The 22,397-nt window shown below is 40.8% G+C and overlaps 3 long non-coding RNA genes across 3 annotated transcripts in view; 1 reads left to right on the top strand and 2 right to left on the bottom strand.

Moving 5' to 3' along the window:
- Nucleotides 1-1,946: 1,946 nt before the first annotated feature.
- Nucleotides 1,947-22,227, bottom strand: LOC309654451. Its single transcript, XR_014260258.1, has 3 exons — nt 22,100-22,227; nt 21,576-21,750; nt 1,947-4,143 (listed from the first exon to the last, which is right to left on the bottom strand). It is a non-coding gene; the product is annotated as an uncharacterized lncRNA (long non-coding RNA).
- On the bottom strand, nt 4,152-21,569 carry LOC309654454. The gene is made up of 3 exons (XR_014260261.1): nt 20,605-21,569; nt 7,957-12,497; nt 4,152-7,815 (listed from the first exon to the last, which is right to left on the bottom strand). It is a non-coding gene; the product is annotated as an uncharacterized lncRNA (long non-coding RNA).
- Nucleotides 19,447-22,397, top strand: part of LOC309654456 — a 354,889-nt gene continuing 351,938 nt past the window's right edge. The window contains exon 1 of the long non-coding RNA XR_014260263.1: nt 19,447-19,933. This is a non-coding gene — a long non-coding RNA (uncharacterized lncRNA). The remainder of the gene's footprint in view (nt 19,934-22,397) is intronic.

Genomic DNA, 22,397 nt, shown 5'->3' with positions numbered 1-22,397 from the left:
GTCTAATTGGAAATTCATAAATTACTGGTATGAACTTGCATCAATGTGCAAGTATACATGCTAGAAGCTACCAATAAATATCTCCTGAAAATAAACAACTGAAAAACGCAATAGAGGCTACAGCACCTTTCTGTTTCTGCTTCATGTCACCTACCCTAATTTACTAACTCATGGAAAATATTATATAATTGCAAAGTTGTTTGGGGTGAAATCAAGTGGTGCTTGCTTTAGTCAAAACATACTGCAACTGTTGGTGGGAATGTAAATTGATACAGCCACTATGGAGAACAGTATGGAGGTTCCTTAAAAAACTACAAATAGAACTACCATACGACCCAGCAATCCCACTACTGGGCATATACCCTGAGAAAACCATAGTTCAAAAAGAGTCATGTACCAAAATGTTCATTGCAGCTCTATTTACAATAGCCAGGACATGGAAGCAACCTAAATGTCCATCGACAGATGAATAGATAAAGAAGATGTGGCACATGTATACAATGGAATATTACTCAGCCATAAAAAGAAATGAAATGGAGGTATTTGTAATGAGGTGGATGGAATTAGAGTCTGTCATACAGAGTGAAGTAAGTCAGAAAGAGAAAAACAAATACAGTATGCTAACACATATATACGGAATCTAAGGGAAAAAAAAGGCCATGAAGAACCTAGTGGCAAGATGGGAATAAAGATACAGACCTACTAGAGAATGGACTTGAGGATATGGGGAGGGGGAGGGGTAAGATGTGACAGGGTGAGAGAGTGTCATGGACATATATACACTACCAAATGTAAAATAGATAGCTAGTGGGAAGCAGCCGCATAGCACAGGGAGATCAGCTCGGTACTTTGTGACCACCTAGAGGGGTGGGATGGGGAGAGTGGGAGGGAGGGAGATGCAAGAGGGAAGAGATATGGGGACATATTGTATATGTATAACTGATTCACTTTGTTATAAAGCAGAAGCTAACACACCATTGTAAGGCAATTATACTTCAATAAAGATGTTTAAAAAAAAAAACATACTGCAAGAATTACTTCTAAATAATATCTTTGATTTGGGGGCCCAAATGTCCATAAATAAAGTGATTTAAATAAGGAAAGAAGTCATTTGAACAATCGTATGTCTATTGTGGGCCAGGCTGAAAGCACCATATTAGATGAGGCAGCCTGGTTTCTAGCTTTGGCAGAAGTTCTAAGTATTTACTAGGTCTGCTACTCTCTTTGCTCCCATCATCTTGAAACCAAGAAGGTTTATAAACGTCCACTGAACATACCTGTGGGATTTTAGAGAAAATTTGCCTATCACTCTTCAGAAAGCATCTATTCTGTATCCTGGCCCCTTTGTCTTGATACTTGCCACTCCGTACTGCTCTGAATTAATTAGACATCTAAACATCTCAGGACAATGTTTTTGTTTTGTTTTACAAAATTATTATAAAAGTGCAGACTTGATGCATCACAACGCCACTTTCATGTTTTTTTTTAATGGACTGGTGCTTCTCTTTTCAGTTAATTTGCCTTATAAGTTTCTTGGAATTTCAGAACTACAAGTTTTGGAAGACCATAACCATAACTGAGGTTGCCATAAGAGACCTACTCATTTACATTCCCATTTTCCCTAAAAGCGACAGTAATGAGAACAGCTGAAAATGGGCAACTACTTAGCCCATATGCATACCTTTGTATGAACTGAAAAGATCATGGTTTTTTTGGGCAGATGTAGAGCACAATAGGAATCATGGCTTAGGGAGCAGAGTTACAGGCTAGATTTCAGACCCCACTCACTCCCTCAGCCAAGGTTGCTTCAAAAAGACTTCAACCCAGCCTCAAATCAGCTCAGTCCCTGATGGATTAAGGTAATTTGCCCTCGTTCTAATTATCCTCTAAAAGATAGGTGAACCCTCCCTGGAGAAAGATAACTTCATTAAAGCGTCTACAGTATTTTTACACAATGCTCAGCATTTAATCAAAAATTGTCAGGACCAAGAGAAAAAGAGGACCATAGAAATGTACTTAACAGATGACTCAGATATTAGAACGATCTGCCATAGACTTTAAAGTAACTGTGATTAAAATGTTCAGTAAGATACATGATAGGATAGAGAACTTCACAAAAGGACTGGAATGTATAAAAATCACAAACGTAAGTTCTAGAACTCTAAAATTTTGGGTCAATATATGTAGATTGCAAATTACCAATATTAAGGACTATTAATATTAGTGGAAAAGTTGTGAAGAGAAAAGGGAGGTAAAGTATCTGGCAGAGCATAGGAAGAGGCCTTTGGAATGCAGCCATGGGAAAGTAAAAGAACGTCAAGCAAAGCCCTCCTGGGTCTTGCACCTGCATTCCTGACACCACAGTGGAGAGACAGCTGAGCTGCCTGAGCAGCAGTGTGCTGATGCATGCTGGAAGGAAGTTTTCAGGGGAGCGCCAAGTTTTTTTAAATCCTAGCAACAGCAAAAGAAGTTTGAAACATATACCTGAGTCGACATAGAGAACTGTTAGAGTCCAAAACCAAATCTCTCAGGCCATGATGGGGTCCAGAAAGAGGCTGTGATCAATTCCAACCATAACACACAAAAGGATCTGAACTTTTGAATAAACAACCAGATAGGCAAAGAAAGCATCTCTGTCTCAAAAGCAAGCAACTTCTCTTTCATTTCACCTACTAAGTTGTGTTTGTTTGACACTCATGTTTTTAATTTCATAACATCTTTTCTGAGCTATACCCAAATCTCCTGAAGTGCTGTTATTATTTTTGTTGTTATCACCATTCCCCGTCTGTGCCTCTGGTGTGTTAGAGCCTGTTTTACTTGTTCTTCCTCTCCATGAAAGCTTGGCTCTTTAGGTTTATTGTTCTTTTTCTTGGAGTTGGTCATAGAGACTCAGTTTACCTACATGCCTTAAATAGTTTGCTGCTGTTCTACAGAAAGCAGCTCCCAGGAGGAAACATTTTTGTTTCTTGGTTTCCTTGACCTCTCAGGGTTAACAAGGTTTCACCCTTCTTCAATCTCCTAAGGACCCAAAGAGTCTGGGCATACTCCCGTCAGCTGATCTTGATCTTCCCTAGAACATCAAGGATTCCCTTGAGTCAAGATACTCTAGGCATGAATGCTTGTGGTTGCTTGCTTGGGACGTTCTTATGGTTGTTGCCTAGCTCTCGTTTGGACCATAGAGAAGGGAGTCCAACTATAGCTCCCTACAACTTTGCTTTCAAGGTGATGAACCATTATCATCATTATGTTTTGTTTTTTCTTTTTTTTTTTTTTTAAAGGTGATTACCTTTTATTTCAGTACTTTTTGTTGTTGTTTTTTCCTTTTTACAGTGAACTCATTTTAAGCCACAGATCTATTATCTTGCTGGCTCATTTTTTTGTGTACCCTAAAATACAAATTTAACAGAGAAGTCTTCATTGGGTTTTTACTACTGCATTTACTGCTGATTGAATTTGCAAAGTTGGTATGCAAGATCTAGTGTACAAAAAACATCTGTTCAAAATATGAATATGGAATTGACTAATGCCTTGAAGGTTCTATTGGATTCTGTGGGCCTATATCACTATGTGCCATGTGGTAGAGGGATGCTTCCACAGCTTTTCTTTATTGGAACAAGTGTGAAACATTTCTTTTACACTGTGCCATGACATCATAAGGCCTTGGGACCATGTGATTATGAACAGAAACATATTGGAACAGTACTAGGTCACACTGACTAGCCAGAATAGATTTATATAAATGTTTTAAATTATTTAAATAAAAATGTAAAATTAAAAGTTCTTACAAGCTTGTTAATCTTTGGGCATATGAATAGGAGTCCAAGTTTGAGAAACTTGCAGTGAAGATTGCTCCCAAATGGTCTCTGTCTAGCCATGAGTCCCAGAACCTACATTCAAAAGCCTTACTAATGTTCATTTAACTGATGTGAATTGATGTGCTAACTTCTAATTTCTTTTTTTTCAATATCTTGAAAATATTAGTTACCTGGTTTTTATTCAATATTTAAGCACCAGCCTTTTACAAAAGCTATAGAAGTCAATTTTTTAAAGAGTTGTATGTAAGTCCTTTCCCTTTTTTGGTGTAGTGTCCTCTCATTCATTCTATCTCTTCACTGCCAGTTGATGTTTCAAAACATGAAAGACCTAATTTGGAAAAACAAGAAGCAGAAGAGATGAATGATTTATCTGTAGTTTCCAAAAAAAATTTTACTTTTAAATTCATTGTAAATGATGCACAAATAAATTCCTAATTTGCTTAGTTCCACTGTACCTACTATGTACTGTGTGCTTCTATCCAGTGAGAAGCAGCTTAATTTTTTTCAAAATTAAAAGTTTGTAATGACTTTGGTTCACTTACATTTAATATTATTGATGGTATATTTGAATTTGTATCTACCATCTATTTGTTTTCATATTTTATATTTTTTCTTCTTTTTCCCTTCTTTCGAAATAGATGAATATTTTGTTATTGCATTTTCTTCTTTATTAATTATATATTCTTTTACTATTATTTAGCTGTTACTCTAGAGTATGACATGCATTATTGACTTATTATTGTATAGTGTATATTAATACTTTTACCACTTCCTAGATGATGCCAAAACCTTAAAACATTTTAACTCAATTTATCCCCATGCCTTTTGTGCTATTGTTGTCATGCATTTAGTTCTATATGTATGTAAACTACAGAAGGCATTACGATTGTTGTTTTGTATAGTGTGTATTTATTTAGATTTACCCAAGTGTTTTACTCTTTCTTTCCTGCATTTCTGTTTTTTCTGTCTGTGATCACTTTCCTTATGCCTGAAGAATTCTCGTTATTACTTCTTTTAGAGTGAGTCCTCTGGCAATGAATTCTCTTAGATTTTCTTTGTTGAGAAATGTCTTTGTTTTGTCTCTGATTTCGGGAATATTTTCACTGGGTATAGAATTCCAGGTTGGCACCCAGGAGTATTTCTCAAACTCCTTTCCCTGTTCCTAGGATTTTAAAAACTTGGCACTCCCCTGAAAACTTCCTTCCAGCATGCATCAGCACATTGCTGCTCAGGCAGCTCAGCTGTCTCTCCACTGTGGTGTCAGGAATGCAGGTGCAAGACCCAGGAGGGCTTTGCTTGAGATTCTTTCACTTTCCCATGGCCGCATTCCAAAGGCCTCTTCCCAGCCTTTCCTCCACTTCATGGGCCAGAACTCAGCCACCAGCCACATCCAAATTTAAGGGAGGCTGGGAAATGTCATTTAGCTGTGTGCCTGGGGAAAAGAGGAAACTGGTATAGTGAGCAGTTCATCTCTACTACAGTAATTAGTGGGAATTCAATTTAAAATCATTAACTTTTTCCAAACCAAGTTCAAGGAGCTAAGAATTCTTTAATGGACTTTTAAGTTGTGCTCAAATTAACTCATGTATGATAAAAATTAATGTTTACTAAATTCTAAAGTGTAATTTATTCTTACTAGCGTTTTTTTTCTCTTTAACTAACTTATACAAAAATAATAAAACTAATGGCTTTTAACTAGGTTATTGTATAGAATTTTCACTTATTTGGACCATTATTCCAAAATTTACTACACTTAACATTGGAGACAGAATACTCCCTGGACTGACCCATGTGTTTCCTCTGCTTTCCTGCCTTGGGGTCACAGAGTGTGAATGCTGAGAAGGTAAAGAACTGTGCTAAAGGACCCACCATGAATTCATGCTAATTTCAGCTGTGCTCTCACTCTTGTCTGTCAACCACCATCACCATGACCACCACCCCATCACTTCCTAGTGGTGCTTTAGGGCCTTCCCCACATTGGCTCCTCCATCCTTCTCCAAATTCCTCATACCCCTGACATTCCTTACTTTCCAGACAAACTCCTCACCTCACTCTTCTTATTTAATTGTAAGTTTTTGCTCATTGGTCATCTATCCTCATTCCATGTAGGCAGGGACCATATCTTTCATGTTCACAGCTTTATTTCCAGTGATATTTGGTGAATGAATCAATGAGGCTCTCTGGGGTCAGCTCTATCTTGTACCCTACTTTTCATCTCAAAATATCTCTGTCTCTATATACACCACCTTCAGATTCTTAACTCCCATCATGGGAGAAGATCTTATCTTTCTAGGGTTCACTTCTTCACCACTATTTCCCATCCCAATATCTTTGAGTCTTGCTCCCTCAATCATCTCCTCTTCTCCAGCAGCTTTACTCTCTCCTTTGTCAGCTCTCAAAATAGGAACAATTTTCCCCCAGCTTGAAAAAGGCTTTGTTTTCCCCTCTGCCTCTTTTAATTTCTTTCTTTCCTTTCACAGCCAATACGAATTGCTGGTTCCAATGACTCATGACCCATGCACTCCTTCATCTTCTACAATCTGATAATTGCTCTACTCTGGGCTCCTGAAGGTCATCAGTGACTTCCTACTTGCCAAATTCAATGATCTTTTCTTAGTCTTCATTTTCCTCGTTCACTCTGCAATATGTGAACTATTACATACCATGGCAGAGACTGTTGGTTGACCACCAAATATCCCATTCTCCCCTTTTCCTTACCAACACAACTCTAATTTTATTTGAAGTGGTAACATGTCCAACTAAAGGACAAAATTTCCCAGCTTTTCTTGTAGTAGAGATGGCCTTAGGAAACATAAGCTTACATTCTTGAATTCATTAGGTTAATGTCAGCTGCTGTAAAAGATAAATTCTAAATTCTCATCAGCTTAGACAATAGTACTTTCTTGCTCACATAATACTCAAAATGTATGTTCCTAGCCAGCAGAAAAACTCCTACATGGTCATTCTGGGACCCAGGTCCCTTCTACGTATTGGTTCAACTTTTTCTAGGACCTCAAAGTCCTCTACATTCAGCTAGTAGATGGAGAAAGAAGATGAAGGATAGCATTTAGGAGGCCAGAACTCAGCTATATGATGAGACATAACTGCAGAGGAGGCAAGAAAATGTAGTATGTGTGACTGACCAAGAGGAGGAAATGGATTTAGTGGGCAACTAGCTAGTCTCTGGCCTACCGTTACAGTTAAGCCATTCAGTAATAGATTCGGCCCTAACCCAACCATCAGGCATGAATGGAACAAGCCGTAGTCACTGCACCCTGACTGGGTACATTCTAGGGCAGAAAATCTTACTCGTTCAATCCTTTAAGCCAAAGATGAGCATTTCTTCTTTACTGTCTGCCATAACAAGTTTATTACTCTTAACATTTTTTTCTCTTATTGTTGTTGTCACAAAGCATGAATTAATTTGCATTCTGCCTTAATAAGAACCATTTCTAATCACAATTAGACTTGTTCGCCTTTATAGCTGTGGAAAGTGAAGTTTGAAAAATACTGAGATAAAGAAATAGGTGAGATAAGATGTACTATGAGTTTGTACTTTAAATCCCCCAAGAAAGCCACAATTGCAAAATGTGAGTCATGTTGGTTGTTGTCAACAATAATGCTTTTTTGCCAAGTACAAAAAAAGTATCGACGAAGTTCATAAGATACACGGGGATCACACTGTCTTACTGCCCAGATTAATGACGCCCTTGTTAGTTTAATTCTCTCTGTAGACTGTAAATCAGTCTTCCCCAGCATTTCCTTACCATGGTTACTGACAGATGACATTTACTGTCTACTCTTGACCAGCGGTTAAAAATGGCCTGCCTGTAAATTATCCTTCGTTCAGCTCAGATTATTCTCTAATAGGAAGACATTTATCTGTATTGAAATTCAAGGTGATCACAGAAACGTTTGAACCACATAAATTTTCCTCCTCTCTCTCCAACCTTATTAACAGTAATAATAGTAATTCATTCTTAAAGTTGGAAGTTTCCAACTTTTCAATCGTTTGTTCTCAACGCTCTCTTGCTAAGAATGTGTGTTATTTCAAATAACTCCGCTTTCATACAAATTAGCACAGACACAGAGAAACAAGTGATTTCAAAAGCCAGTCTCCATTTTTTCCAGAGCCACATACCGGTATACAAAATAATTTTGACACCCAGACTTACATAAGCATACAGCTTAAATTTGTTTGACTTGGGCTTTCTGCCTGGCAGTTGAACACAGAAGAATATCTTAGCTTCTTAGAATGAGAGATCAAAATTGTTTCTGACTTAGGATAGAGTCTTTCAGGACAAGGAAAAATAGTATCATGGCTATTCGTTCATTTAGTAAATATTTATGGAGAGCCTACCATGTGCCTAGCAGCATGTGCTGGGACCTGGGGGAGAAAGTTAAATAAGACACAGCCCCTGCCCTTGAGAGATTCACACCCCAACGTGCAAACACACAACACAATATAATACATTAAATGTGATGGGGCTTTCAGCGAGCCCAAGAAAGTGGGCTTCTTAGGTTCAGGGATGAGGGTGAGGAACTTCTGGGGAGAAGCTGAAGAAGACTGTTGAAATAAAAATCCAAGACTATGCTGAGGAAAGCAAGATTAAAAAAAGGTATGAATAAAAAAAATAGCATCGGAATGCTGTGACCTAGGCGTTGGCCTAACTTGCCTGAGGTCACCAAAAAGGGGTTTAGGGAGGCTTCTTTAAACCTGAGGTAAGTGTAGGTGGAGCTTAAGGGCCCACTGCCTCTGGGTCTCAGCTGAGATGCCCACCAGTACCATCCTGGTAGTGGATGCTGGATGCACCACCCAGATCCCCCTCCAGACTAAAGCGTTTACTCCTCCGGCTACCGGCACACAGTCCTCACTATCGGCCCCCTCTAGCTGTTGCCTTGTCTCAAAAGAATTGCTGCACTCAAGGTCATGTGCCCTTCCCTGGGCCCCCAGTGCCTGGCCCACCCAAGGTGATAAGGCCCTCACCCCCAGCTCGGGGCAACTCCGAAGACCCCTTTCAGCTTCTGAGCTACCAGTCGGGTTGGTTCAGGCCTTTTACTGAAACTCTATCACAGCCTGACTTCACCCTCTGCCCAATCCTGCCTCTGTTCCTTCCCTTTCACAGGTGTTAATCACCAAAGCACTCCCTAATAAATATCCTACACACTAGCCTCCAGCTCAGAGTCTGCTTCACAGGGAACAAACCAGCCACACCTGCCAACAACATCCCTTAGAACCACAAGCAAACTGCTAGAAAATCTCAGTAATCAGTGAACCGTCAAACCTATAATTGGGTTGACAAATGTATTATTCCACCATTTATTTATTCCCAGGTCATCACCCAAAGGCATTTTCAAAAATTCATTCTGATCTTTAGGGTTTAAACTACAGCCAAGCTATAACTGAGAATACGTTTTCTCCAAGATCCAAGCATACAGAGATCCTGATCCTGATTTATATGTGGACGCTGAGGTCGGCCAGGACACACCCACTCCCCAGAATCTCTGGAGGATTTAATTACCTGCTTTGGCAGCAAAAGATATCAAAATGAAACCGTGCTCTTGTCTTGCTGGACAAGAGTTTGGGGAACCCAAAAAGCAGAAATCAGAATGGGACAAAATGAAGAGTTTACTAAGCCACCTGCAAACTTTAGCCAACAGATGCTAATATGATGTTTGTGCAGACTTGGCCACATGACATATGCAACCAGCAGAAATGTAGGCAACTGGCATGCTGTCTGACCCTGGGGGAGTTCTGCCTCCCCACCTCTGAGCAAATAAAGGAAATCGCAGGGTCCTTCCTTTGTCTCCCACCCTCTTGTCTTCTCTGCTCTTCTCTTCCTCCAAAGCAGAGGCCTGGGGAATCCAAAAGATCTGGATGCCATTCTAGCCTCATCATTTACTAATTATGTAAACTTGGAGAAGTTATTAACCTGAGTCTCATTTTCCTTATCTGAAAAATGGGAGAAAAAGAAAGAAGACTTCTCGCGTGCTACTGACAGGAATAAAAACATTGACATCACTGACAGAGCCATGCAGAGCAAGTCACAGCACTAAGCTTAAATTCCAGTCCAGTGGTTCTTACTGTAACTGCACAGTGGAGTGAAGCCTGGAGGGAGCTCCCAGAGAGTCCGATATAATTGGTTTAAGGTGTCGAATCATCAGAAATGTTTACAGCTTTCTAAGTGATTCTAAAGTGCAGCCAAGGATTGCAGCCACTATGGAAAACAGTATGGGGGCTCCTTAAAAAACTAAAAGTAGATATGATCCAGCAATCCCACTCCTGGGCATATATCCAGAAAAGATGATAACTCTTAATTCGGAAAGACACATGCACCCCAATATTCATAGCAGCACTATATACAATAGCCAAGACATGGAAGCAACCTAAGTGTCCACTGACAGATGAATAGGTAAAGAAGATGTGATATATATATACAATGGAATATTACTCAGACCTAAAAGAGAATGAAATAATGCCATTTGCAGCAACATGGATGGACCTAGAGATTACCATACTAAGTGAAGTAAGTTAGACAGAGAAAGACAAATATTATATGATATCACTTATATGTGGAATCTAAAAAAACTGATACAAATGAACTTATATTTACAAAACAGAAATAGACTCACAGACATAGAAAACAAACTTATGGTTAAAAAGGGGAGGTGAAGGAGGGATAAATTAGGAATTTGAGATTAACAGATACACACTACTATGTATAAAACAGATAAACAACAAGGACCTATTGTATAACACAGGAAACTATATTCGATATCTTGTAATAACCTATAATGGAAAAGAATCTGAAATATATATATATATATATATATAAAACTATAAATGGAATCACTTTGCTGTATACCTGAAACATTGTAAATCAACTATACTTCAATTAAAAAATAATAGATAAATGAATAAATAAATAAAGTACAGCCAAGGTTGAGAATGATTGCTCCATGAAGATTATTTTCTATTTAAGGCACATAACTACCATATGAGTTCAGTATAAGTACTCCTCCTCCCTCCATTTCCACAGACAAGGAAACAGGTTTAGAAAGGTTAGAAGGTTGCTCAAGGGTACAGAGCTAGCAAGGGGGCAAAGCTGAGATCTGAATTCACACAGTACGACCGCAAAGACCCTTCCCATCACCACCACACTGCTGTACCACCACCTCACCCCCTGCATATGAAGAGTATCTAGCACGGCTGCTAGCACACAGCAGATGCTCCAAAATTGGTAGCTAAGTTTGTTCTTTACTTTTTAGCTTTCCTCCTCTCTATTCTCTGCTCTTCACAATCCCTAGCCCAAAATATTGCTTAGGAGCGAGGGATGGATAAGAACAGTCAGTATGGATCCAGGAAATCCTATTCTTTTTCCTACTCTCCCCTTCCTAAAATCTGGCCATGAGCATACACTTGTTTTCTGTTTAAAATATTTGTAGATAGTTATTACAGATACCAGACTGAAAATATCACAAATCCAAGGAGAAATTTTTCAACCATCCGTTCTCAAGTTTAAGTTAATGTTTTATTTGCCTATGTCAACTTCTAGTTCTTTTCCATGAGCATATATGGTTTTTATATTTACAAAATCATAATATAATTATATATTTAGATGTGTCTGTTCACATTATACCATATATATTTTTCCAGAAGATTTGTCTTATAACCCAATTAAGCAACCTACAGATAATGAAGATAACTTTACTATGTAACTGGGCCCAAGATATTTTCATTAGAAGTTTCCCTCTAGGGGGAATGGGGGGGAACCTTAGTCTTGTTACTATGAAAACTGATATAAAAGTGTATAACCATGTAAAAGTCACATGACATGACATTTGCCTTCCCTTCTTTGCTGTAAGTTCCTCAAGGCCCACACACCTCACTCCCATGCCTGGCACAAAGTAAGAGCTCAAAAAATACTTGATGTATGAAAAATGATACTTTTCTGGGCTGAACAGTGAAGTTGTACAATAAGATTTCTTAGGCGGAGGGACAGGAGACTCCAAAGTTAACCATGAGAATAGGGCAGGGTGAACCAGAGCAAACAGGCAGGAAAGCAGCTGGAAACCCCATGGTAAAGGCTAGCTACATTGGCCAGGAGGAAGCATGTGGTTTCCTGAATTGTATCTGTTCAAAGCCATCAGCCTTGAAGCATGACATATATAGACCATGTCAAGGATCGACAGCTGCCCCTTCAGTCCCATTTGAGAGTTGTTTCTAAAAAGTTGTGTACATTCTTGGAAGGGGTATGAAGGTCAAGACAGCTGGAACAGAAAAATAAGACTGCAAAAAATGGGAGTCGGTACACTTCAGAGAACATCCCGATACAACGTCATTAGAGGAAGATTCTTAACCTAGAGTCTATTGGGCCTCCTCCAGGCAGCATAGCAAGACTTCAGGAAACTGTGAACACACTGAAATTGGTATAAATTGTGCATATGTGTGGCTGTCTGTCTAGAGAGGAGACCTCACATTCATCAGATTTTTGTGCCCTTTGGTTATCGAGCCTGCTACTTCTTCCTCTTCATCAACTCAAATGGAGCTCCTCTAAGTCCATCATTATTCGTTAGGGGCTGGAGGTGGAAATAAGAGGTGGTGGGAATGAGAGGGAGAAGGGAACTAAGCCCTCGGAAGACCTTCTATTAACTGAGTCAATAGATGTGAAAGGGCTGAGGCTCGGGCTTCGGTCGGATCTCAGGGAGAGGACTGGGGTTGGCGGCGTGAAAACAGCCTGAAGGGGTTAGTGCACCACAGCTAGCCGAGAGGGAGTCCGGGAAAAAGTCTGCAGCTGCCGAAGAGGCAAGAGACTTTTTCTTCCCTCTTTGTTTCCTGGTGCGCGAGGAGAGGGGATTCAGAGCGCCGCCTAAACGAACTTCAGAGACGGGCGCGAGCCGCAGCTACCAACGCGGATCCCACAGCAACAGGGGCGCAGAGGGAAAAACGGAGAGACTCCCGCACAGAGGATCGGCGCCGAGCAGCACTCAGCAACCCGAGAGGCTTGTCTGCTCCCCCGCCGGGGCGGGCGGGGCTGGGAGCTGAGGCTCGGGCTTCGGTCGGATCGCAGGGAGAGGACTGGGGCTGGCGGCGTGAACACAGCCTGAAGGGGTTAGCGCACCACAGCTGGCTGGGAGGGAGACCGGGAAAAGGTCTGCAGCTGCCGAAGAGGCAAGAGACTTTTTCTTGCCTCTTTGTTTCGCGGCGCGCAAGGAGAGGGGATTCAGAGCGCCGCCTAAACGAACTCCAGAGAAGGGCGCGAGCCGCGGCGATCAGCACGGACCCCAGAGACGGGCGTGAGACGCTGGGGCTGCTGCTGCCGCCTCCAAAAAGCCTGTGTGTGAGCACAGGGCACTCTCCACACCGCCCCTCCCGGGAGCCTGTGCAGCCCGCCACTGCCAGGGTCCCGTGATCCGGGGACAAGTTCCCCGGGAGAACGCACTGCCCGCCTCAGGCTGGTGCAACGTCACGCCGGCCTCGGCCGCCGCAGGCTCACCCCGCCTCCTCCGTACCCCTGCCTCCCCGCAGCCTGGGTGAGCCAGAGCCCCCGAAGCAGCTGCTCCTTTAACCCCGTCCTGTCTGGGCGGGGAATAGACGCCCTCAGGCGACCTACACGCAGAGGCGGGTCCAAATCCAAAGCTGAACCCCAGGAGCTGTGCGAACAGGGAAGAGAAGGGGAAATCTCTCCCAGCAGCCTTAGAAGCAGCGGATTAAAACTCCACAAACAACTTGATGTGCCTGCATCTGTTGAATACCTGAATAGACAACGAATCATCCCAAATTCAGCAGGTGGACTTTGGGAGCAGGATATATTAATTTTTCCCCTTTTCCTTTTATTTGTGAGTGTATATGTATATGCTTCTGGGTGCGATTTTGTCTGTATAGCTTTGCTTTACAATAGCTTTATTTTACTTCACTATATTATAGCCTCTTTCTTTCTTTCTTTCTATTTTTTCTCCCTTTTACTCTGAGCCGTGTGGACAAAAGGCTCTTGGTGCTCCAGCCAGGCATCAGGGCCGTGCCTCTGAGGTGGGAGAGCCAACTTCAGGACACTGGTCCACAAGAGACCTCCCAGCTCCACGTAATACCAAACGGCAAAAATCTCTCAGAGATCTCCATCTCAACATCAAGACCCAGCTTCACTCAACGACCAGCAAGCTACAGTGCTGGACACCCTATGCCAAACAACTAGCAAGACAGGAACACAGCCCCATCCATTAGCAGAGAGGCTGCCTAAAATCAGAATAAGGCCACAGACACCCCAAAATAAACCACCAGACGTGGATGTGCCCACCAGAAAGACAAGATCCAACCTCATCCACCAGAGCTCAGGCACTAGTTCCCTCCACCAGGAAGCCTACACAACCCACTGAACCAACCTTAGCCACTGGGGACAGATACCAAAAACAACAGGAACTACGAACCTGCAGCCTGTGAAAAGGAGACCCCAAACACAGTAAGATAAGCAAAATGAGACGACAGAAAAACACACAGCAGATGAAGGAGCAGGGTCAGAACATACCAGACTTAACAAATGAAGAGGAAATAGGTAGTCTACCTGAAAAAGAATTCAGAATAATGATAGTAAGGATGATCCAAAATCTTGGAAATAGAATAGACAAAATGCAAGAAACATTTAACAAGGACGTAGAAGAACTAAAGAGGAACCAAGCAATGATGAAAACCACAATAAATGAAATTAAACATACTCTAGATGGGATCAATAGCAGAATAACTGAGGCAGAAGAAAGGATAAGTGACCTGGAAGATAAAATGGTGGAAATAACTACTGCAGAGCAGGATAAAGAAAAAAGAATGAAAAGAACTGAGGACAGTCTCAGAGACCTCTGGGACAACATTAAACGCGCCAACATTCGAATTATAGGGGTCCCAGAAGAAGAAGAGAAAAAGAAAGGGACTGAGAAGATATTTGAAGAGATTATAGTTGAAAACTTCCCTAATATGGGAAAGGAAATAGTTAATCAAGTCCTGGAAGCACAGAGAGTCCCATACAGGATAAACCCAAGGAGAAACACACCAAGACACATATTAATCAAACTGTCAAAAATTAAATATAAGGAAAACATATTAAAGGCAGCAAGGGAAAAAAAACAAATAACACACAAGGGAATCCCCATAAGGTTAACATCTGATCTTTCAGCAGAAACTCTGCAAGCCAGAAGGGAGTGGCAGGATATACTTAAAGTGATGAAGGAGAAAAACCTACAACCAAGATTACACTACCCAGCAAGGATCTCATTCAGATTCGATGGAGAAATTAAAACCTTTACAGACAAGCAAAAGCTGAGAGAGTTCAGCACCACCAAACCAGCTTTACAACAAATGCTAAAGGAACTTCTCTAGGCAAGAAACACAAGAGAAGGAAAACACCTACAATAACAAACCCAAAACATTTAAGAAAATGGGAATAGGAACATACATATCGATAATTACCTTGAATGTAAATGGATTAAATGCTCCCACCAAAAGACACAGGCTGGCTGAATGGATACAAAAACAAGACCCATATATATGCTGTCTACAAGAGACCCACTTCAGACCTAGAGACACATATAGACTGAAAGTGAGGGGATGGAAAAAGATATTCCATGCAAATGGAAATCAAAAGAAAGCTGGAGTAGCAATTCTCATATCAGACAAAATAGACTTTAAAATAAAGACTATTACAAGAGACAAAGAAGGACACTATATAATGATCAAGGGATCGATCCAAGAGGAAGGTATAACAATTGTAAATATTTATGCACCCAACATAGGAGCACCTCAATACATAAGGCAAATACTAACAGCCATAAAAGGGGAAATCGACAGCAACACAATCATAGTAGGGGACTTTAACACCCCACTTTCACCAATGGACAGATCATCCAAAATGAAAATAAATAAGGAAACACAAGCTTTAAATGATACAAAACAAGATGGACTTAATTGATATTTATAGGACATTCCACCCAAAAACAACAGAATACACATTTTTCTCAAGTGCTCATGGAACATTCTCCAGGATAGATCATATCTTGGGTCACAAATCAAGCCTTGGTAAATTTAAGAAAATTGAAATCGTATCAAGTATCTTTTCCGACCACAACGCTATGAGACTAGATATCAATTACAGGAAAAGATCTGTAAAAAATACAAACACATGGAGGCTACACAATACATTACTTAATAACGAAGTGATCACTGAAGAACTCAAAGGGGAAATCAAAAAATACCTAGAAACAAATGACAATGGAGATACGACGACCCAAAACCTATGGGACGCAGCAAAAGCAGTGCTAAGAGGGAAGTTTATAGCAATACAAGCCTACCTCAAGAAACAGGAAACATCTTGAATAAACAACCTAACCTTGCACCTAAAGCAATTAGAGAAAGAAGAACAAAAAAAACCCCAAAGCCAGCAGAAGGAAAGAAATTATAAAGATCAGGTCAGAAATAAATGAAAAAGAAATGAAGGAAACAATAGCAAAAATCAATGAAACTAAAAGCTGGTTCTTTGAGAAGATAAACAAAATTGATAAACCATTACCCAGACTCATCAAGAGAAAAAGGGAGAAGACTCAGATCAATAGAATTAGAAATGAAAAAGGAGAAGTAACCACTGACACTGCAGAAATACAAAAGATCATGAGAGATTACTACAAGCAACTCTATGCCAATAAAATGGACAACCTGGAAGAAATGGACAGATTCTTAGAAAGGCACAAACTGCCGAGACTGAACCAGGAAGAAATAGAAAATATGAACAGACCAATCACAAGCACTGAAATTGAAACTGTGATTAAAAACCTTCCAACAAACAAAAGCCCAGGACCAGATGGCTTCACAGGTGAATTCTATCAAACATTTAGAGAAGAGCTAACACCTATCCTTCTCAAACTCTTCCAAAATATTGCAGAGGGAGGAACACTCCCAAACTCATTCTACGAGGCCACCATCACCCTGATACCAAAACCAGACAAAGATGTCACAAAGAAAGAAAACTACAGGCCAATATCACTGATGAACATAGATGCAAAAATCCTCAACAAAATACTAGCAAACAGAATCCAACAGCACATTAAAAGGATCATACACCATGATCAAGTGGGGTTTATCCCAGGAATGCAAGGATTCTTCAATATACGCAAATCAATCAATGTGATACATCATATTAACAAATTGAAGGAGAAAAACCATATGATCATCTCAATAGATGCAGAGAAAGCTTTCGACAAAATTCAACACCCATTTATGATAAAAGCCCTGCAGAAAGTAGGCATAGAGGGAACTTTCCTCAACATAATAAAGGCCATATATGACAAACCCACAGCCAACATTGTCCTCAATGGTGAAAAACTGAAACCATTTCCACTAAGATCAGGAACAAGACAAGGTTGCCCACTCTCACCACTATTATTCAACATAGTTTTGGAAGTGTTAGCCACAGCAATCAGAGAAGACAAAGAAATAAAAGGAATCCAAATCGGAAAAGAAGAAGTAAAGCTGTCACTATTTGCAGATGACATGATACTATACATAGAGAATCCTAAAGATGCTACCAGAAAACTCCTAGAGCTAATCAATGAATTTGGTAAAGTAGCAGGATACAAAATTAATGCACAGAAATCTCTTGCATTTCTATACACTAATGACGAAAAATCTGAAAGTGAAATTAAGAAAACACTCCCATTTACCATTGCAACAAAAAGAATAAAATATCTAGGAATAAACCTACCTAAGGAGACAAAAGACCTGTATGCAGAAAATTATAAGACACTGATGAAAGAAATTAAAGATGATACAAATAGATGGAGAGATATACCATGTTCCTGGATTGGAAGAATCAACATTGTGAAAATGACTCTACTACCCAAAGCAATCTACAGATTCAATGCAATCCCTATCAAACTACCACTGGCATTTTTCACAGAACTAGAACAAAAAATTTCACAATTTGTATGGAAACACAAAAGACCCCGAATAGCCAAAGCAATCTTGAGAACGAAAAATGGAGCTGGGGGAATCAGGCTCCCTGACTTCAGACTATATTACAAAGCTTCAGTAATCAAGACAGTTTGGTACTGGCACAAAAACAGAAATATAGATCAATGGAACAGGATAGAAAGCCCAGAGATAAACCCACACACCTATGGTCAACTAATCTATGACAAAGGAGGCAAGAATACACAATGGAGAAAAGACGGCCTCTTCAATAAGTGGTGCTGGGAAAACTGGACAGCTACATGTAAAAGAAAGAAATTAGAACACTCTCTAACACCATACACAAAAATAAACTCAAAATGGATTAAAGACCTAAGTGTAAGGCCAGACACTATCAAACTCTTAGAGGAAAACATAGGCAGAACACTCTATGACATACATCACAGCAAGATTCTTTTTGACCCAGCTCCCAGAGAAATGGAAATAAGAACACAAATAAACAAATGGGACCTAATGAAACTTAAAAACTTTTGCACAGCAAAGGAAACCATAAACAAGACCAAAAGACAACCATCAGAATGGGAGAAAATATTTGCAAACGAAGCAACTGACAAAGGATTAATCTCCAAGATTTACAAGCAGCTCATGCAGCTCAATAACAAAAAAACGAAAAACCCAATCCAAAAATGGGCCGAAGACCTAAATAGACATTTCTCCAAAGAAGATATACAGATGGCCTACAGACACATGAAAGAATGCTCAACATCATTAATCATTAGAGAAATGCAAATCAAAACTACAATGAGATATCATCTCACACCGGTCAGAATGGCCATCATCAAAAAATCTAGAAACAATAAATGCTGGAGAGGGTGTGGAGGAAAGGGAACACTCTTGCACTGTTGGTGGGAATGTAAATTGATACAGCCACTATGGAGAACAGTATGGAGGTTCCTTGGAAAACTACAAATAGAACTACCATACGACCCAGCAATCCCACTACTGGGCATATACCCTGAGAAAACCATAGGTCAAAAAGAGTCATGTACCAAAATGTTCACTGCAGCTCTATTTACAATAGCCAGGACATGGAAGCAATCTAAATGTCCATCGACAGATGAATGGATAAAGAAGATGTGGCACATATATACAATGGAATATTACTCAGCCATAAAAAGAAATGAAATGGAGGTATTTGTAATGAGGTGGATGGAGTTAGAGTCTGTCATACAGAGTGAAGTAAGTCAGAAAGAGAAAAACAAATACAGTATGCTAACACATATATACGGAATCTAAGGGAAAAAAAATAAATAAATAAAAAGGCCATGAAGAACCTAGTGGCAAGACGGGAATAAAGACACAGACCTACTAGAGAATGGACTTGAGGATATGGGGAGGGGGTGGGGTGAGATGTGACAGGGTAAGAGAGTGTCATGGACATATATACACTACCAAATGTAAAATAGATAACTAGTGGGAAGCAGCCGCATAGCACAGGGAGATCAGCTCGGTGCTTTGTGACCACCTAGAGGGATGGGATGGGGAGGGTGGGAGGGAGGGAGATGCAAGAGGGAAGAGAAATGGGAACATATTGTATATGTATTACTGATTCACTTTGTTATAAAGCAGAAGCTAACACACCATTGTAAGGCAATTATACTTCAATAAAGATGTTAAAAAAAAAAAAAATGAAATGGAGGTATTTGTAATGAGGTGGATGGAGTTAGAGTCTGTCATACAGAGTGAAGTAAGTCAGAAAGAGAAAAACAAATACAGTATGCTAACACATATATACGGAATCTAAGGAAAAAAAAAAAAAAAAGGCCATGAAGAACCTAGTGGCAAGACGGTAATAAAGACACAGACCTACTAGAGAATGGACTTGAGGATATGGGGAGGGGGTGGGGTGAGATGTGACAGGGTAAGAGAGTGTCATGGACATATATACACTACCAAATGTAAAATAGATAACTAGTGGGAAGCAGCCGCATAGCACAGGGAGATCAGCTCGGTGCTTTGTGACCACCTAGAGGGATGGGATGGGGAGGGTGGGAGGGAGGGAGATGCAAGAGGGAAGAGAAATGGGAACATATTGTATATGTATAACTGATTCACTTTGTTATAAAGCAGAAGCTAACACACCATTGTAAGGCAATTATACTTCAATAAAGATGTTAAAAAAAAATGTATATCTCAGAAATAACTAAATTTCCTTGTCAATTGCATTATTATGAACTTTCATCAAATCTTTAACCGTGGTCATTTTTAAGTCTTTTGTCAATTACAGACAGTTCTGGGTGTACTCTGATGCTTTTGCAAATATGTTCTTATAAAATGGTTTCATCTGCAAGGAATTCATGGAAAAGACTGACAAGTACAGGTTTCTGGTAATTGACTGTACTTCTGAACTGAATGAATAAGCATTTTCAGAACTCTGATGAAACACTGATGAACTCATAAAAGGGCTAACAAAAGATCAAGATGAAAAAAAATTAATTACATGGGACTGAGTGAACTGATGAGGATGATTATAATTTTTGTGACTTTCTGTTTGAATTAAAAAAAAATCCCACAAGGACTCAGAGGCAAAGAATATACAAATCAATTTTCACTGCAAAGTAAAGGAGCTGTTACAGTGGGAAAAAAAATTAAAAAAAAAAGAATAAAGCAGCTATGAAAATTCATGTACAGATTTTTCTTTGAATGTAACATTTTCATATTTCTGGGGTAAATGCACAAGAGTGCAATTGTTGGATTACATATATGGTAGTTGTATATTTAGTTTTATAAGAAACTATTAAACTGTTTTCCATAAAAAAAAAAATAGATGTGAAAGGATTAGACAGTGTTCAGCATATATAAATAGGGGCTTATAAATGTTAGCTCTATTTTTATTACTCTATGCCAAAAGCCTTATGTTTTCTCAGCTTCACAATAACCCTACAAGGTCAGCATAAGTCCCATATCCTATTTATAAGGAAACGAACTCAGAGAGATTAAGTAAACTAACCCTCGGGTCACAGCTAGTGGTGGAATTCAGAAAGATCTAATACCAAAGCTTGGACTCTTCTGTCTCCACCCCAAGACCTGAATTACTGGCCAGGCTTTCAATCTGAAAGCAGCCTCTCCGGCTACCCTTTAGGCTTTTACACCTAAAGCCCGGTCTTACTCTCTCCCTGAGTCGTCTGTCCATCAGAACAGGCACTGAGCCACAAAATGAGCTTCTTCAAGCCAAGGCATAATCTACTTGCTTATGTAATAGGGTCCTGGTCATCCCCCTGAAATTCCACACTCAAGCCAGTTTCTTTCCCAGGGTATCAAGTGTTAATTAAAGAAATAAGTCACGCTAAGCACAATTAACTCCCTCCACTCTATCATGCAGCCAAGTGAAAGGCCAGAAGGGCAGAAATGTTTTCTAGTCGTCACAAACCAGAGTGAAAAAGCTCCAAACTAAGTCTCCTATTTTCTGGTTTCAAAATCCATGCTCAAAATTGCAGTTAAACATTAGCTACTAAAACAGCCTTCCTAAAACATGGGAGAATCCTGACAACTGTATGTACTTAGCGCTTCCTATGTGTTTGCACTTCACACGTGTTATCCCTATGTTTCAAAAGAGCCAAACAAGCTGATTAGATGTTACTTCTTGCGAGGTTAAGCAAGTCTCTCAGCGTCACACAGTGAGTAACAGAACCAGGACTTAAACCCGGGTCTGATATCATCAGCACTCTTAACCATCCTCCTCCCACCATGTCTACACAGCCACCGTGATTCATGCTACCCAACATCTCCTGTTGGTTTTCCCTGGAGCCACTTGCCTGGAATCTTGAGAGGAGAAGCCACGGAAGCAAGACAGATGAACTCTATAAATAGAAGATCCGGGTTCCAGGTCCAGCTCAAGTACCAGCTCTGTCACCTTGGGAGATGATTTAACCTTCCAAGATCTCAGTTTCCTCACCTAGGCAATGAAGCTCGTTGTTCCTGTTTCAGGATCTAGAAGAGAATGGAGCTAAGGCTTAGGTGTTATGCGAAGGTTGGTTACCTTTTCCCCTCCTTAAAGCACTAATGCGAAAACTAGTGGTAGCGCTTTCTCAGCCTCCCAGCCGCGCTCAACCTCAGAGTTCTTCTCGGCCACTACCAGAGTCCCACCACGCCACCACCTCCTCCTCGGGCCCCTCTCCTCCCAGTGGCTGCGGCTTAATTTCCCCTCCATTTCAGTAGTTCTCTTGCCTCGCAGGAAGGACTGGTCTTGGATGCTGGGAGTCTCCTTCCTTCCTTCCTTCCTCCCTCCCTCCCTTCCTTCCTTCCTTCCTTCCTCCCTTTCTCCCTCCCTGCTTCCGACTCTGGGCTTGAGGATCTGTCTCTCCTCAGGACCCGGCGCGTCGGGGCGGAGCTCTTCACTCGGCTGCCGGGGGTCTCTGCGAAGCCAGCGCGGGGTGCGCACCCGGCCGTGCGTCCCGCCCCGAGGGGCGGGGTGTGACCCGAGAGTTGAGATAAGAGGCGCCTGCGGTGGGGAACACACCGCCGTCCGCGGAGCTTCCTTGGCGGCGCAGCCTCTCCGGCGGAGCCGCGCGCGGGGCGCCCGGGGGGCCTCCTCTGCACCCAGACGCCGTGGCCCCAGCCCTCCCGCAGCCTCCGCT

Source organism: Balaenoptera physalus (assembly GCF_965194825.1).
Source record: "Balaenoptera physalus genome assembly, chromosome: 2".
In the NCBI taxonomy this organism is placed as follows: domain Eukaryota; kingdom Metazoa; phylum Chordata; class Mammalia; order Artiodactyla; family Balaenopteridae; genus Balaenoptera; species Balaenoptera physalus.
This window is presented reverse-complemented; position numbering and strand designations above follow the sequence as displayed.